We start from the raw sequence: 14,008 nt of genomic DNA, 5'->3' as shown, positions 1-14,008 counted from the left end.
AGTTATTCAAAACTAGTATTCAGCTTTCATTTCTTGCATGCATAGCACACTTCATGGTTTAGAGATATAGAGAATTTTAGAGTTTTTTTAATTTTATTTGTTTATAAAATGAGAAATTTATATTATATTAAAAATTAGTATAGAGAGTAGATGGCAACTGCTTCCGGGTCCTCGGCCTCTCATCGGGTTCCAAAGCGACTGAGGCCGAACCTCCCTCTCATTGCATGCGGCAAGTGTGAGGAGAAGATTGTGATGGAGTACCAGGTGAGGAAGGAGTGTCCCAACAAGGGCCATATCTTCTACAAGTGTCTGGATCTCAATGTGAGTTATTTTGTCACATTTGATGATTATGGTTAATTTATACTTATTTTCATGATGATTGTGATTAAAGTTCTAATTTTTTGTTTTAATTTCAATGGGATGGCACTGGATGTTCAGGCTAGTACTGGGAGGAAGAGTATGTTGAACACGTGCAAAACTCTCTTGCACAGGCGGCTACGGCGGCTGATGAGGCAGTGATCATGTGGAAGAAGCCCATAGATGTTGAACAAACGCATGATCTTTGTGTTTTAGTTGGGATTGGTCATGAAATCCTTATGCTGCTGAAGTGTATTTTAGCTTTAGTTTTTTTAGTGGTAGTTGGGATTGTCTACATTATAGCGAGACTTTTATAAATTAATACCTTGTGTGGTGACATGCATGTCATATAATTAACTAATTATGTTATAGGTTTTAATATGGTATGTATGTCATGTAATGCAGATGAGCCGGTATTGGATGTACAATGTTGATCGCCGCTCCCAAGAGTTCATTGAGGGCGTGCATTCTTTCTTACGCGTGGCCGAGGCAAACAAACGCGATGGTTTCATGTGCTGCCCATGTGCCATATGTAAGAATTTGAAGGAATATGCTAGCTCAAGGACTCTTCATTCACACTTGTTGAAGTCAGGTTTCATGCCAAACTATATTTGTTGGATGAAGCACGAAGAAACCAGGGTTGTAATGGAAGAAGGTGAAGAAGAACAATGGGACGATGATGACATTATTGTTGAATATGGTGCCTTCAATGATACTATAATGGGGGAAGCTGAAGAAGAGGTAGGGGCAGAAGATGAGCCCGCTGATGATCTTGGTCAGGCCATTCGTGATGCACAAAGAGAATGTGAAAGTGAAAAGGAGAAGATCAAGTTCGAGCGCATGCTAGAGGATCACAAGAAATTCCTATACCCAACTTGTGATGCGGGGCAGAAAAAGTTGGGTACCACACTGAAATTGCTGTAATGGAAGGCAAAGAATGGTGTATCTGACAAGGGATTTGGGGAGTTACTGAAAATGCAAAAGAAGATGCTTCCGAAGGATAACGAATTGCCTGCCACTATGTACGAAGCAAAACAGGTAGTCTGCCCTTTGGGATTAGAAATCCAGAAGATACATGCATGTCCTAATGACTACATCCTCTACCATGGTGAGGAGTACGAGAAGTTAGATGTATGCCCGGTATGTCATGCATCGCGGTATAAGATCAGGCGAGATGACCCTGGTGATATTGAGGGCGAACGTCCCACGAAGAAAATCCCTGCCAAGATTATGTGGTATGCTCCTATAATACCACGCTTGAAACGTCTGTTCAGAAACAAAGACCATGCAAAGTTGTTGTGATGGCACAAAGAAGACCACAAGGTAGACAATATGTTGAGACACCCTGATGATGGGTCCTAGTGGAGAGCAATCGATAGAGAATTCCCGGAGTTTGTAAATGACGCAAGAAACTTAAGGTTTGCTTTAAGTACGGATGGTATGAATCCTTTCGGGGAGCAGAGCAGTAGTCATAGCACTTGGCCTATTACTCTATGTATCTATAACCTTCCTCCCTAGTTATGCATGAAGCGTAAGTTTATTATGATGTTAGTGCTCATCTAAGGCCTAAGGCAACCTAGCAACAACATCGATGTGTACCTAAGGCCACTAGTTGAAGAACTTTTACTTTTGTGGAACAGACCAGGTGTACGTGTGTGGGATGAGGACAAATAGGAGCACTTTGACCTGCGAGCATTGTTGTTCATAACAATCAATGATTGGCCTGCTCTAAGTAATCTTTCAGGACAATCAAACAAGGGATATAATGCATGCACGCACTATTTCGATGACATTAAAGGTATATTCTTGAAAAAATGTTGAAAGGTCATGTACCTTGGCCATCGTCGATTTCTTCCTGTGAATCACCCCTAAGAAAGAAAGGCAAGCATTTTAAAGGTAAGGCAGACCACCAGACCAAGCCAGGCAACCAAACTAGTGAGGATGTACTCAATATGGTCATGGATGTGAAAGTAGTATTTGGAAAGGCACATGGCAGCGAACTTGTTCCGAACGATGTCGACGGTCACGCACCCATGTGGAAGAAGAAGTCCATATTTTGGGAGCTACCCTATTGGCAAGTCCTAGAGGTCCGTAGCGCGATCAACATGATGCACCTAACGAATAATCTTTGTATGAACTTGCTAGGCTTCATGGGTGCGTATGGGAAGCCTAAGGACACACTTGAAGCATGACAGGACATGCGGTGTTTGAAAGAATAAGACAACCTACATCCAGAGAAGATAGATGATGGACGCCATTACTTAAGTCCTGCCAGCTACACTCTTAGCAAAGAAGAGAAGGAAAGCATGTTTGAATGCCTAGAAAGCATCAAGGTACCATATGGATTCTCCTAGAATATAAAGGATGTAATAAATGTGCCAGAGAAGAAATTCCTAAACTTAAAGTCCCATGACTGCCACGTGCTCATGACGCAATTGCTTCCAGTTGCATTAAGAGGAATTCTACCTCCAAATGTACGTCTAGCCACCATGAAGCTATGTGCATTCCTCAATGCAATTTCTTAGAAGGCAATCGATCCAATGGATCTAGCTAAACTACAGAATGATGTGGTTCAGTGTCTTGTTAGCTTTGAGTTGGTGTTCTCTCCTTCCTTCTTTAATATCATGACACACCTAGTTCACCTGGTTAAGAAGATTAGCATTCTCGGTCCTGTGTTCCTGCACAACATGTTCCCCTTTGAGAGGTTCATGGGAGTCCTAAAGAAATATGTTCACAACTATGCTCGGTCAGAAGGAAGCATCGCCAAGGGCTATGGAACAGAGGAGGTCATTGAGTTTTGTGTTGACTTTATTCCCGACCTTGACCCGATTGGTGTTCTTGAATCATGACATGAGGGGAGACTAAGTGGAAAGGGGACACTAGGGAAGAAAACATATATTGGTATGCAGGATAATTATTTTAATAAAGCACACTACATAGTTCTGCAAAACTCCTCCTTGGTGGGTCCGTATATCAAGACACATAAAGAGTTGCTCCGATTCGAGTTTCCAGGGAAGTCTGAAGCTTGGATTACGCGTCAGCACATGGAAACTTTTAGCGACTGGTTGCAAAAAGAATGTCAGGGTGATGAGAGTATTGATGAGCAATTGTATTTGTTGGCTAGGCAGCCATCGTGGCATATCCTCACATACAAAGGGTACGAGATAAATGGGAATATATTTTACACAGTAGCCCAAGATAAAAGGAGCACCAACCAAAACAGTGGTGTCCGCATAGATGCCACTGACCCTAATGGAAATAAGCAAACATATTATGGCCGCATAGAGGAGATATGGGAACTAAACTATGCACCTACTTTTAAGGTACCTTTGTTCAAGTGCCAATAGGTAAAGGCGACTGGAGGCGGGGTAGCAGTCGACAACCAGTATGGAATGACAACCGTTGACCTCAACAATATTGGGTACAAAGACAAACTATTCGTTCTTGCCAAGGATGTGAATCAGGTGTTCTATGTCAAGGACATGTCTATAAAACCGAAGAAAGGGAAAAACAACAACGACCCAATCAATGAGCCAAAGCGCCACATAGTTCTTTCAGGAAAAAGAAACATCGTCGGAATTGAAGACAAGTCAGACATATCAGAAGATTATGAAAAGGATAACCGAATTCCACCCTTCATAGTGAACAAAGACCCAAACATCCAGCTAAATGATGAGGACACTCCATGATTATGGCGCGATCATAACCAAGGGATATACGTTAAGAAGAAGTTCACTACTGTGCCCGCTTGATATATATAGTGATGTTTAATAGTGTGTATTAGAGGTATTATGTAATAATTATAAATTCAGAGATGTTTATTAGGTGTTTTCTTTTTTTCTATGTTCAGATTAAATTTGTGTTTGATGGTGGGATTTCCATGTCGCACAAAGCAAAAAGCAAAAGTAATGCATCTGATGTGAAAAAATTAGTGAAAAAATTGTTTGTCCCGACTTGATATGGTGATGTATTATACCTATTATGTAATAATTGTGACTTCAAATTTTTTGTCGTGTTTTCATATTTTCTACGGTTTAAATGAATTTTCTGCTTAACAGTGGATTTCACGTGGAGAATGTATGATGAAAAACCAAATGATCAATGTTAATAAGATGTAAAAACTAATTTCCTATCAAAAATCAATAGTTTTAATGATTTTAATCAAGTAGTATTTTTTTTGCATGGTGCAAATTGTAATTATTATTTACACTATGTTAAATATTTATATAGTAAAACAAAAGAGTTTAGGTTACAAATTTTTGTTGTGTATAATAATGCAAAACCAAGTTCATGAATTTTTTTATAATTTTTTGGATAATATTTTATTTATTAGGCAATTAATAACTCTCTGCATATTTATATAAAAGAAATATATAAAAAAAGGAAAAACTTCTGAAAACTGGTAGAAAGCCAACTGCAGCCCACCTTTACTCCCGGGTGGATCAACCACCCGGGACTAAAGGTGGGCTACGTTTTCGCGGCTCGCCAAAAAAATAACTTTAGTCCTAGGTCATGGCTGCACCCGGGACTAAAGGTTAGACCTTTAGTCCCAGGTCATGGCTGCACCCGGGACTAAAGGTCCTTTAGTCCCGGGTCATGGCTTCACCCGGGACTAAAGATCCCCTAAATATATATCGTCTCGTCTTCTTCTCTGCCTCCATCATCTTCATCCATCGCCCGAGAGCCACCACGCCGCCGTCGCTCCTCATCGGCTCCAACTGCCTCCACGCGCCTCTCCCATCTCTCACCGTCTCCGCTGGCGGCTCGGCTTGTGCCTCTCTCGTTCGTTCATGGCGCCCAGACCCGGATCCATCGGCATCGTCCTCGCCCTCACCCAGATCTGATTTGGATCTACCACGCCCTCATCGCCATCGTCGTCCCCTTCACCGGAGCACCGGAGCGCTCGTCGTCGTCCCCTTTGTTAGAGCGCTCGTTCTCGTCCCCATCGCCATGCGCTCATCCTCATCGTCGAGAGATCACCTTCATCCAGCACCGCGCCTCGAGCTCGTCCTTTGTCCCTAGTGGCTGGCTCTACGCGCACGCGCGCCTCGTCCTGTCCGGCTCCACGCGCTCGTCATCCTCCACGCTCGTTGTCCTCAATCTCCTCATCGTGCTTGTGCTCGTGCTCGTCTCGCCATCGTGCTTGCAATTAGTAGAGTCTGAAACTGCTAGTCCTATTGGGAGCGGCAACTACTACTTGCTTGTTGCTTGTTGCTTTGCAGGAATGATTTAGTATCGAAAAGAAAAAATTTCATCTCCTTTATTTACAGGTTATTATCCATTTACCGTGCTTGTGTGCATGATATATCTAGGTGGAGAGTATTTTCAAGATGATTGTATTAGGGTGACATGAATTTTGATATATATATTTTCATCGTCTTGGCGGCTAGCTCCAAACCCTAATACGGCCGAGCTCCGCTCTAAACCCTAACAAAGGCGTAAATAATAACCTTGAATTCTATAGTTATATATATTTGATTCTTCATAATTAGGGTGACATGAATTTTGATATATTTATATAAACCAATGTAGATCAGGATATATATAACCTAATATCTTGAACTCGCTCCTAATCCTAACCCGGCCGAGCTCCTCTCCAAACTCTTATATATATCTAATCAAGTTCCACGCATGCAAACCCTAACTAGAGCTCGGCGTAAAGAATAACCCTAAATTCTATAATTATTTAAGTTTAATCCCCTAGCTCTATCCATTAAATAGCATATGCATGACTAGTGTATGGATTTCTAGAAAATAAGAAATCAAAGTTATGCTTTGGAGACTTGAATTTCGAGAGTAGTTATTTAATTAATTTTAAGCACATGACTCGATCCATTTTATAGATATATGGTTTTTATTTTTTATAGATATATCTTGTGGTGTAAAAGCTAGATGGCTGCCCCGAGAGACAACATAGATGAAGAAATGATGGATATTATCAACACCGGCACTCAATTTGCCGATGATGACCAGCAGGATGTAGATGACGGGAGTCAATACTTGGCTCTTGAAAATAATCAAGAAAATATTGTGCAAGAAAATACTGGCGAGGTATATATATTTATATATATATTTGAATATCTATCGTCTATTATGTGTACACATGATATTTATTTATTCTTTTTTTTATACGTAGCCCTCTGGATCGACGACCACAACGGTGAAAAGCAAAAATATTCGAGGCCCGAAAAAACCATTGGAGGGGCGCTACATAATATCAGAATTCAATATCGAGATAGGCGAACCACTTGGTCCACATGCAAGGAAATTCGTGCAACACTTGCAACACTTTGGGTGCCTTGTAAGGGACAGACTTCCGATCAGTGCCCGTGAATGGAAGCAAAAGATCAATGAACCTCATGTTAGTTTTATCTCTGAATTTGATAAGAATTTAATTTGGGATGATATCCTTCAACATTTCACGTTGCAAGCGGATGATTATGATGATATCAACGATGATGAATTGAAGGAGCTAGTTTGAAAGTGGGCTATGAAGAAGATGGCCACACAATTCCAGACTTGGAAGAAATCCCTATACACGAAATACATCAAGAAGAACCTAACGCCCAATTTCAATACTAGGGGCCCGCTCGCGAAGTTGAGGCCCTACTAGAATAATTTTGTATAGTACAAGACATCGAAAGAGGGTGAGGAACGGGTGAGAAGGAACCAAGAGAATGCCCGACAGAAGGTATACCACCATGGCATGGGATCAGGTGGCTGCACGACTGCCATTCCCAAGTGGGAAAAAATGGAAGCGGACATTCTTGCCAAGGGTATCACATCAGAATCACTCAATTGGCCCAAACGCACGAAGAATTAATTTTTCGCTCATGGGGGAAGACTGGACCTAGAGACTAGGAAGCTGGTTCATGACCCAAAACTCAAAAGAGCAACACAAAGATTTTCTTATGCTCTACAAGCTAAAACTATTAGTGCGTTCAGGCCCAATAGAGAGAAGGATGAACTGACGTATGCCATCGGGACTATTGAACACAGTGGCTGAACGAGAGGTTTAGGACGGAACATTTCTTGGGAGCATGGTTGTCCTAATGATAGAGATACCTACAGAAGCCGGTAGAGAAGGAAGGATGAGGAAGTAGCGCAGATCAGCAGGTTGGAGGAATATGTTCATGAGTCACGGGAGGCGTTGCTTCAAGCACAGGAGCGCGAAAAAGACATTTAAGCTAGAATGTAGGATGAAATCATAAAGCAAGTGCAAATAGCAATGAGTGCCCAAAGGCAGGCATCAGATCTTGGAATCAACATTAATATTAGCCCCCTGATCAGTTAAAAAGTAGCTGCGCTTCTACGGAGTTGCCAAATCAAGATGACGCAATGCTACATTTCCCCATGGATGACATCGCTGCACCGTTTACATCATGTGAGCTACATATTCCAAAAGGGAATGCCACAATCATGGTGGCTCTCGGTGTTTTTTCTCCTCTAGATCCTACCAAGATACCAAGAATCCATGGGGCAATAATACCACCTGGATATGTTAGCGTCTCAGTGGATAGAGTTAACAAAGGTTTTAGTGATCTGGCTCTTGACATTCCAGGAGGTGATGGGGAGAAGACTCTAGGAGAAGCAGAGAAGACATTCATACTATGGCGCAAGTGCTACATCATTATTCCCGGGGTCTCTAGTCCACCACCGCTTCCTCAACAGCCAGACAATAGGTGCAGACAAAAGTGAACGAAACAATTTTTTCACTAATTTTCTATTGACATGCATGATTAATAATAACAATTTCTTATACCTAATTATTCTTTTTTGTACTCACACAGCAGGGCCTCCGCCAACCTAAGTCTAATTATTCAATCTCCAGATCATCATAGTGCTCCGGGCAATCAGGTGGCAACACCGCCACCGCTGCCACCTCCAAGGAGGTCTCCAACGCCTCCAAGGAGGTCTCCAACAGCTGCCCCGCCTCCCTTGATGACCAAGAAGCAGCCAGCTCCTAAGAGGTCCGCCCCGCAAACGAAGCCGTTGGCCCACCAGCCGGCAAAGAAGAAAGCCTCCTCTAATCCAGTTATTCCCCAAAAACTGTCTTACGAGAAAAGTGAAAAGGAATTAAATGCTGCAGTACAAAAAGATGTGAACAGTTTCTTCAAAAAAGTAAGAAAGCAACGAGAAGCAAGGGAGAACCCGTAGAAACCGTACTTCTACCTACCTCCAGATCTTCTAAGAAAGAAGGTGGACCAAAAAAAGCGGGAATCTCAAAAGACCCTGCCAAAATTAGACTACGACCGCTCTCTCACCAAGTCATTTGAGGCGACGCAGAAAAAGACTAGAGCAGGGAAAGGTGTTGCATAACTCGGACAACAATCGCAACAATCAGTCCCCCCTCTTGTCATTCCTAATGAATATGGTTCAAACTTAGACTTACTGGATGTCGAATTGGAGGACCTGGCTCAGTTTTACGAGGATACCGGTTTGGACCTTGCCCAAGTGCTCGCTGAAGGACCATCTGCTCCGAAAGTGGATCCTTGGAAGAAATTTGAACATGGAAAGAGTCTATACAACCCTGAGGCCTTAGGTGAGCTGGGTACGCAAATGTACCTGCTAAACAAGTGGTACATGGCGGCGTATGAATGGGGAGAGAACTTTGTTTCTGTTAGAGTTAGAGACCAACATTACTTCCGTGGCGATGACGTTATATATGTCAAGTTTTTAGAATTACACCAACTATGCCACCTGGATTCTCTCGACAAAAGTCTCATTAGCTGCTATTGTCTGTAAGTGTGATTATTTTCTACTATTAAAGTGTATATATAAAGCTATATGTATATATATAAATTATATATCCTCAAACTATATTTTTATATATGCAGATATGAGATGACAGAACTCAGAAAGAGAAAGGATAATGATGTTGGTTTCGTTGATCCAAATGTCGTATTCAAACACCATAATCCCCCGCCTCAATGGAAAGCTGAACTCGAGAAAAATCTTATGAGGTTCTTAGTGAACCAACAAAACAAGGACATACTCTTCCCCTACAACTTCAAGTGAGTGTTAAATAATTAATGTCGATCATATGGACATTTGTTCAATTATTTGCTTACTAGCTAAGCTATCTCCCATATATATATATGTTGAGTCTAGTTAATGTCGATCATATTTGTGTATAAAAACATATGCAACAATCACTGGATATTGATGGTCATCGATATGGCCAATAGTCGGTTGAGCATCTTAGACTCGTTAAGAAAAGAGCAAACATAGTACCAAGACATGATAGATATTATCCAAGGGTAATTTAGTTTGTACAAAATGTTCAAACAGTATAAGCATGTAGAATACGTATATTATTAGCAGTGTAGAATGCGTATTTGAAAACCTATTCGAAAACCAAAACGAATCATCAATTGAAAATAGAAACAAAAAAAAGAAAAAAAAAGAAAACCTTTAGCCCCGGGTAATACCAACCGGGACTAAAGGGCCGGCCCACGTGGCCAGACCGGGAGGCCTCTTTAGTCCCGGTTGGTATTACCAACCGGGACTAAAGATGCGGGCGAGAAACCGGGACTAAAGGAGAAGCCCTTTAGTCCCGCATTCGTGCTCTCGGTTGGAAAAATCGGGATTGAAGGGGTTTCCCAACCAAGAGTACAGCTTGCTTTTGTACTAGTGTACCCAGTGGTTCTGAATGTGCATTCAGATGATGGAACTTTCGAGTTTCAACTTTCAAATCCAAAACTGACATCTACCAATATTAATATTGCAGTTTTTATTTCTGACATGTTTTCTTTACTCTCAAACAGTTTACAACGGTTGCAAGGCATCATTTTGGAACTCCCAATTGGCTTCATGGCCAAGCCCCATCATGGCTATTCACTTGCCTATACAAGCACGGGCAAAAGAAAGAACTGAACGGTGAAAGAGGCCATCACGGGATAAATCTGGATTAGGGACATTGCCTACAATCTGGACCACGACCTACTGAGAGAATACTTGAGCCTTTGGAACGCACTACTGTCAGCCCGGATCAATGTAATAGTCTGGACCTTTGAAGGATCAGGACAATACTTGGCCAGCTCTGCCTACAACATTCAATTTGCGGTCAGATCCCCTCGAACTTCCCAAAACTTGGATGGGGAGTCTTGGCACCTCCACGATGCAAAGTTTTCGTTTGGCTACTCCTACAAAATAGGCTCTGGACAATGACTTGCCTCCAACTACGCGGCTGAAAAAACAACTACTTCTGCGCGCTATGTGAAAGGAGCCTAGAGAAAGTCACACATCTATTCATTGAATGTCCCTTCTTGCGAAAAGTTTGGGATCTTGTAGCAACGTGGAGCAACGGTCAAAACTTATTCCCATCCCATTGGACGACTGAGAATGATATGGAAGGTTGGTTCTACCACATGACGGGTCAAGGTACGAAGATGGCACACACGTTGACAGTTCTGACCCTATGGTGTATACGGAAACAAAGAAACGCAATGATCTTCAGAGACTTTAGAATAACAGCACAAGCGCTTTTTTCTCATGAATTAAGGATATATGCTCCGCCTGGTCCTTCGCAGGGGGAAGGTCCTCTATCCTTTCATGGAGTATATAGAAAAGCTAAAAGGACTTATAATTTAGAATGATTGGAGTATATGTCGTAGCTACAAAGTTATGTGCGATATGACCATCTGGCATGCAAATTAAAGGCCATAAAATTGCTCTGGGTTGGTTCTTTGAACCATTCGTTTCAAATTGCATAACTCTTTGTACTGAAAACTGTACTATGCAAATATGTTATTTCAGGTGAACAAAACGATAAAAGTTTTACAAGCAAGTTTATCATGCATCTACATATTAGGTTTTCAATGTTATGAGAAAAAGTCATGTCACCGACTTATCACATTATTAATCACGCAGAAAAGCTAAATCTAATAAGATCAAGAATGGAAATTATATCCATGCGATGTATGTTAGGTCTAGCTAATAGATACCTTGCATAATATTTTTCTTATCTTTCCTATTTCTCAAGAGAGAAAAAATAAGTATATATATATATATATCTTTGCTATTACCTCATATAAGATAATATATGATAATGGTCATCTAGATCGACGATCTGCAGTCATTTCAGTGTACATTGCTAGCAAAACCGGTTAATAATTGGGTTTTAAATATTTGCATATTTTCTTATAAACTTTGATCCAGAAAAGTTAGACTTCAGATGGAACTAAAACAACTTATGATTTGGACCCTATATAGTGTATCTAGGTGAAAGTTTTAATAAAGGTGGTGCAATGAGGGTGTTGGAACCTCCCATAGCGACTGATTTTGTTAGCACAATTTATAGATACAATCAGGCCAATATATTTATAGGGTAGATGGTTGAAAAAAATGAAATATTGGAATTCAGTGGTCGGATAGATTCTTCCAGGTTTTAACATAAGAAACTCCTAGCATTCGGGGTGTTTTTTTAACGAATCAATCAGCTTGATTTCTTGTATAATTTTCAGATGAAAAAAATACAAGATCAAACATATTTTTAAGAAAAAATGATTTCAATGTCTTGCAGCTGATATAGAGTTTTTGCATTAGATATTTGGAACCTTAATTTCTTTTATAAAGAAATAAATAACGTTTGAAACTTACCACCTGAAACTTTGAACCTTCAAGTACTACTAGTGTAAATAAGGAAGAAAGCAAAATTAAATAATTTCAGGTTGTAAATGAGTTATTTCTGGATGAAGTCAATGCAAGACTTACCTAAATTGTGACGGGGTCGAGAGAGAAAACGACGAGGCGGCAGTACTTAGCATGTCGGGCAACGTTATCCATGGCTCACTACTGATCTCGCCACTTGAGCGCGATATGGACGGCCGGTGCCTTCTCTCTCAGTACCAACGGCGGTCTCGTGGATCTGCGTGCGGTCTCGAGGTTGGAGTGCAGGCGGCACGGTGTGCTACTCCTATATAGAGAGGCGGGGAGATACATACCGGAGTTGAAGCGGAAGGAAGTCAACATACTACTCCCTACGTCCCTATTAATGGAACCAGCAGTGATAGTATGTAATAAAGCAGCTGACAGGGATAACGAATTACCGCTGTTGATTTCAATGCAACGACAGCTTATCACTTCTAGTAGTTTTGATGCAAGCTGTAGTAATAATGTTACTGGCAACAATGATAATAAACCACATTTGTAGTAGCCTTCTCTCATAGTAAGTACTTCATCTGTCTATAAAAGAATATAACTAGTTTGATCAAGTTTATAGTACTCCCTCCATACTAAAAAATGAAATCGTTTTGGACAGCGACACGGGCTCCAAAGCATAACTTTGACTACTTATTTTTATAAATATATTTATCAAAAAGTAATATATGTAAATTTTTGTGAAAGCATTTTTCAAGACAAATCTATACATATGTTTTCACATTTCTAAACTCAACAATTTAAAAGTTATTCAAGATTTATGTTCCCAATGTTTGACCCAAGCTTTATCTAAAACAACTTCATTTTTTATATGGAGAGAGTAAATAGTATTAGCATTATTTGTGTCTCCAAATAAATTTATTAATTATAAAAATATATTCTATAACTAATCTAAATGATACTTGTTTTGTATCATTAATGTTAATACTTTTTTATACGAATTTAGTTAAAATTTAAACCGTTTAAGTTCTTGAAAAGGAGAATTGTATTTTTTTTCTTGGACGGGGGAGCAAGTACTTCCTCGGTCTATAAAAGAATGTAACTAGTTTGATCAAGTTTACAGTACTCCCTCCGTACTAAAAAATGAAGTCTTTTTTACAGCGACACGGTCTTCAAAGCATAACTTTGACTACTTATTTTTATAAATATATTTATCAAAAAGTGATATATGTAAATTTTTGTGAAAGTATTTTTCAAGACAAATCTATACATATGGGTGTCGTTCAGCTGGTCACAAAAGCTGGCTTGTTCGGCTTTTTTTTCAGTCGGAACAGTGTTTTTTCTTTCACAGCAACCCCGTTCGGCTTGCTGAAACTTGACTGAAACTGGCTGAAAACATTATTCTGGCTAAATTGTTGTGAGAGAAAAACACTGTTCCGAATAAAAAAAGAAGACGAGCAAGCCGGCTTCTGGGTAAGCAGAACGGGCCACTACTCCCTACGTCCTTATTAATGGCGTTCTCACAGTTAACAATAACCAACAGTGATAGCATAGGCGGAGCTACGTGGGGGCCATAGTGTGGCCATGGCCCCCCTTGGCTCGGTAAATTTTCTAAAGTCCATATACTGTTCAGATGGTACAGAAATACAAATACAAGGCCATTAATAATAGTGCAGAGTCAAGGCAGCTAGCTAGCAAGCAAGCAGTCCATCCGTAGACATAGCAAACAACGCAATCCACATTTAGTCTCTATTTCTAGTTTATGCTTTTCTTCGTCAAAGTGGCAGTGTCTCTGTGGCTCACAACAATAAATTATATCTCACCACTGCAGACGGCTATGCACTTGGCATGCCGCAACATAGATCTTGCCTCTAGTAGTTTTGAAGCAAGCTGTAGTAATAATGTTACTGGCAACAATGATAATAAACCACATTTGTAGTAGCGTTCTCTCCTAGCAAGTACTTCCTCGGTCTATAAAAGAATGTAACTAGTTTGATTAAGTTTATAGTACTCCCTTCATACTAAAAAATAAAGTCTTTTTGACAGCGAC

The 14,008-nt window shown here is 40.5% G+C and overlaps 1 protein-coding gene across 1 annotated transcript in view; it reads left to right on the top strand.

Annotated features, from left to right (window-relative positions):
* LOC136523912 (very-long-chain 3-oxoacyl-CoA reductase-like protein At1g24470) overlaps window positions 1–14,008 on the top strand; it is a 39,432-nt gene that overhangs the window by 19,667 nt on the left and 5,757 nt on the right. The gene's annotated exons all lie outside the window — the stretch shown is intronic.

The sequence above is a fragment of the Miscanthus floridulus genome, chromosome 18 (assembly GCF_019320115.1).
Source record: "Miscanthus floridulus cultivar M001 chromosome 18, ASM1932011v1, whole genome shotgun sequence".
Lineage (NCBI taxonomy): Eukaryota > Viridiplantae > Streptophyta > Magnoliopsida > Poales > Poaceae > Miscanthus > Miscanthus floridulus.
Note: the sequence above shows the minus strand (reverse complement) of the source record. Positions and strands in the feature narration are given on the sequence as shown.